This window comes from Durio zibethinus, chromosome 22 (assembly GCF_047325235.1).
Source record: "Durio zibethinus cultivar Kanyao isolate XHJ-2024 chromosome 22, ASM4732523v1, whole genome shotgun sequence".
NCBI lineage: Eukaryota > Viridiplantae > Streptophyta > Magnoliopsida > Malvales > Malvaceae > Durio > Durio zibethinus.
Genome location: NC_143183.1, coordinates 5,306,910 through 5,311,948, shown reverse-complemented (window position 1 = coordinate 5,311,948; position 5,039 = coordinate 5,306,910). Strand labels below are relative to the sequence as shown.

Here is a 5,039-nt window from a genome sequence, read left to right as displayed (position 1 = left end):
TTGTTGTAAGTATTATTAGGAACTTCAATATGAATATCAAAATTTTCTTTCTTTTTTTAATTTGAAAATTCATCTGAAATAAAATAATTATCACCTACTTACTATCCAATATCCGATCTATAAAGATAACAACATAAACAAAAATTGACATTCTGCTTTATATTATATTCTAACCAATTAATATAATCTTTGAACCATATAGGAAAAAAATGACGTAATGCCATTTCAATTTTTCTTTGGAGAAAATTATGTTCATAAAGTTGATATGGACTTTTTTTGTAAATAAGCTATTTAAACCTTGACTCAATCATTAGCGTTATAGTCCAAAATTTTTTTCTAACTTAGGATCTGAAGTAAGATTATCTAAGTTTAATTTAACATGAACTTGCTTTATAAAATGTTGTGTGCCACTAATATCGATTCTAAATGATCTTTCAAAAATTGACTTTTTCTTAATAAGATATTTCTTCATAACTAAGTCAATTAAATAGTTTAGTTTATGTAATTTATAAAAAGTAAGAGGACATTCAAAATACAATTATGCATGATAAGATCAACCTACCTTATTTTTGAAATATATGAGTAGAAAAGCAATTCACATTTTATAAACATATTGCTTTTGTAAAACATTGGATAGAACTTCTAACTAGTTTTATAATCTCCATATAAAAATTAATTTTTGCCAAACTTAAAGTTAATTTAGCCAAATGAGTAATAACTAAAAAAAAATGAAAACACAAAAAACTCAAACATGATGAAAAAATATACATGCTATCAATGACATGATCAAATTATTTCATTAATATAACAAACTTGAAATAGTAAATAAGTACTCAATCACATTGATTGATTGATAAATTATAAAAATAGAAAAAAATTACTTAACTTTAATATTTGGTTGAAAGAAAAAAAATAATTAACTTTTTATTTGTTTTTTCAATTTAATGGCTTTTTTTTTTCTTTTTACTTCTTTAGTTTTCTTCTCTCTATTAATAAAATTGTTTTGTCTTCTTAAGTTGAAAAAGTGAAAGCTACAAGTGGGGTGGGTAAAATAAAATTGACAAATTTTAGACAACCATTTCATTTACTTGATTTTTTTTTGAATTTACTTCTAATTAATACAACTTTTAACTTTTATTTGCACCATATATTTTATTTTTTATTTTCAACGGGGCAGTATAAAAAATAAAAAGTTTTTAGCATTTTTATAATATATTTTTAAGGGGAATGAGATCCGGGGCAGCTGTCCCCACTTCCCAAGCTGTGCATCCTCCCTGGCCGTCTCCGCCATCTGCCGCATGAACCTAAAGTCCCCTCCCGAGTGTCGTTCCAAATTTTCAATCAACTTCTCACCTTTAATCAATTTCTACTCCTTTCATTTTTTACCACATGAACATCACTTTCAACTTCGATCGGTCCTTTTCTTTTGTTTAATTTCCATTTGCTTTTGTTCTTCATTTTTCCTTTAACCCATTTTCTTCTCATCACTGCCAAATCCGCTTCCCTTTTCTTCCTCCTTTAATGTTACTGTACCCAAAGCCAGCAGTTTAGTATAGATAAATCTGAATTTTTATCCCATATTGATGTTTGCTATGAAGCTACGACATATCTGATCTGGGTTTTGATATCTTTTACTTACCTCTTTGACTACGGTTTTTCCAGTTCTTCTCACTCAACAAGACACTGGTTTTTGACTACTCTTAGTGTGATTTGAAGTGGTTTTTGCTCTCTCCCTGAAACATGTTACTGGGTTTGAGCTTCGATTTTAGGTAAGCTTCGTTGTTATGATAGACTTTTGAGTCTTGAAATGGATCAGCAATTTTTTTTCTTTTACTGAATTACAGGACAAAAATGGAGGTTAATTGCTTATTTTATTATAGGAATTCTTTTGAAATAGCATTTGAGGCTCTCCTCACGGCTTTGAATAGATTCTACAATGATTCTAGAACTAATGATTTTGTTAATTCTGTCGTAAAGTTTTTTGGCTGCATGGAAATGGAAGTAAATGAATAGAAAAAAAATGAAAAATGGTTGGTAAGTTGGATTTTATTTAATGGATTTTGCATTAGACATAAAATTGCTACTTCTTTTTCACAAGTGAGTTGAAGGTTCTTACTTTTTCTTGACAAATGGTGAGTCCACTAAGTGAGTTTAGCCTATTCATATTGATAAAATTGAGTTAATGCTTGAGGAATGGCTCCAATGTCTACTTCCTCTGTCAATTTCATAGAAATTCTCAATGATTGACCTTGTGGATACGGTTGTATATGGCAGGAAAATTGTAGTATTTACAGAAATTCTTGTATCCCTGGCATTTCCTGAATTTTTATCTTCATTGCTTTTCCAACTTTCTCAAGGAATCCTCTGTCTGCTTTGTTTGGCTATGGAATTTGGACTCTTTAAGTTCTTGTAAAATTGCTTTTCCAAGATTCTTGTAAAATTGTTGCACCCTCCTTGCTCACAATCTTCAGTTTATTTTTATGATGTTTTCTTTTCTTATTTATTTTGTAGTTTGCAAATTGCATAGGGATTGGGTTGCCAGAGATCATTCCTACGTTGTCTGAATCAAGAAATTCAGATAGAAGAACTGCAAGCCTCATCTCAGTTTCTCACATGCGCCACTTTTATGGCTCAGCCTCACGTCCTCCTTCTAACATTCCCTGGCCAAGGTCATATAACCCTTCCCTCCAATTCGCCAAGCGCCTAATACGTCAAGGCGTTCGTGACACCTTTGCAACTGGCATCTTTGCCATCCGCCGCATGAAAATAACATCCCCTCCTCAGGGTTTAACATACATCGCTGCCTACTCCAATGGTTACGATGACGGGCTGAAGCCCGGTGATGATATTGACCGTTATATATTAGAATTCAGGCGTAAGGGTACTGAGACTTTGAGAGAATTCATTGGTGCTAGCATTGATGAAGGCACACGGTTCACTCATATTGTGTATGGTATCATGATGCCTTGGGTGGCAGTGGTGGCTCATGAATTTCAGATCCCCTCAAACGTTATTTTGGAATCAACCTGCTAGCGTTTTTGTCATCTATTATCATTACTTCAAAGATTAATGATATCATGAGGAAAAATGTTCATTGCCCTTCGTTTGTTGTTGAATTGCCAGGATTGCCACCCCTTGCTAGCCGTGACATGCCCTCCTTGTTCCTCCCTTTCAATGAATACGATTGTGCCTTACCATCATCTAGAGATCGTTGATGAGGAACCGAAGTCAAAAGTTCTAGTCAACACCATTGATGCTTTGGAACACGAGGCTTTTAAAGCCATTGATCAGTACAAATTGGTTGGCATCGGGCCCTTGATGCCATCTGGTTTCTTGGATGGAAATGATCCCTTGGATACTAATTTTGGAGGTGATCTTTTGAATGGCACAAATGAGTACCATATGGAGTGGCTGGACTCAAAGCCGAAAAACTCATTTATGTATCGTTTGGAAGCATTTCTATGTTGAGAAAACAACAAATGGAGGAGATAGCAAAGGGATTATTAGGTAATGGCTGTCCTTTCTTGTGGGTGATAAGAGAAAGTGGAGGAGTGAAACAAGAAGAGAGACTTAATTGTATTGAAGAATTGAAAAAGCAAAGGGATGATAGATACCATGGTGTTCACAAGTTGAGGTTCTTTCTCATACATCAATAGGTGTTTTGTGACTCATTGCGGATAGAATTCGACCTTCGAAAGCTTGGTTTCCGGGGTGCCAATGATGTCACTCCCGCAGTTGACAGATCAAGGGACTAACTCAGCTTGTGGAGGACTTGTGGAAGATTGGGGTAAGGGTGAATAGGAATGAGGAAGGAATTGTTGCAGGGCATGAGATTAAAAGGTGCTTGGAATTGATGATGGAAAATGGAGAGAAAGGAGAAGAGATTAGAAAGAATAGCAAGAAATGGAAATGTTTGGCGATGGAAGCTACAAATGAAGATGGGTATTCAATCAAGAACCTTAAGGCTTTGGTACATGAGCTTGGAAAAATCTACTAATCAAATTAGCAGATTGTTTTCCATAGTATATTAGCTTAAGAAATTTGACGAACAATTTAATATGGTGAGTTCGCATTTGTAGTTTGAAACGTATTTGCAACTACCTGTCTGTGTTTACCACTTGAAAATTGTGAATAAGCTACTACTTAAGAGGTTGTATATCATTATCTCAACAATTGCACTATACATAATTTACTTTTTATGGTTTAAAGCTTAGCAATCTAAAACACACAATATAAATACAACACAAAAATACGATGTAAATAAAAAATATAAAATGATATAATTTTAAATTTTAGTAATAATTATATATGAATTTAATAAAATTAAAAAAAATATATACTTTACATTTTGTGTTGACAAAACTTTAAATTTTAATAATAATTATATGAATTTAATAAAATTAAAAAATATATTTTATGTTTTTATGTTAATATAAATTATGATATATAATTTTTATATAAAATATAATATGAATATACGAATAAATTATAACATAAATTTTCATGTAAAATATAATATTAATATACAAATTTTAATATTTTAAAAACAAGCCTTTATGCTTTCTTTTAAAACTATCTTGCCACTAGTTACGAAGCTGAAGAGATGCAGGGTTTGCATGCTTTATTAGTTAGTATTTTATTTTCATAAGGAATAAAGAACTTACGAGCGTTATGAAGTTAATATAGTTATTTTCCTCACAAAAATTGCGTTGAATATTAAAGTGCCAACTTTCTGTTTGGATTTTCAAATGAAAATTTTAAATTGAAAAGCCAATTTTTTTTTTTTATAATTTAGAATTAATATTGAATTAAAAGGTAGTTTTTGATAAAAAAAAATTTTCAACTTCAATGCTAAGCTAGTTTAATTTGATGGATTCGCATTTTTAGTTTGAAATGTATTTGCAACTGCCAGTCTGTGCTTTACCTCTTGAAACTGTGAATAAGCTACTAAAAAACAGTCAAGAGGTAGGTTGTTGTATGTTATTATCTCTCTACTTTGTTTGGGTTTTCAAATCAAAATTTTAAATTATAAAGTTATT

General features: G+C 31.6%; 1 pseudogene across 1 annotated transcript; it reads left to right on the top strand.

Annotated features, from left to right (window-relative positions):
* The first annotated feature begins 1,050 nt into the window (after window positions 1-1,050).
* On the top strand, window positions 1,051-4,164 carry LOC111307054 (phloretin 4'-O-glucosyltransferase pseudogene; annotated as a pseudogene). The gene is made up of 2 exons (XR_016331985.1): window positions 1,051-1,769; window positions 2,512-4,164. The product of XR_016331985.1 is annotated as a phloretin 4'-O-glucosyltransferase pseudogene (transcript).
* Window positions 4,165-5,039: the final 875 nt, after the last annotated feature.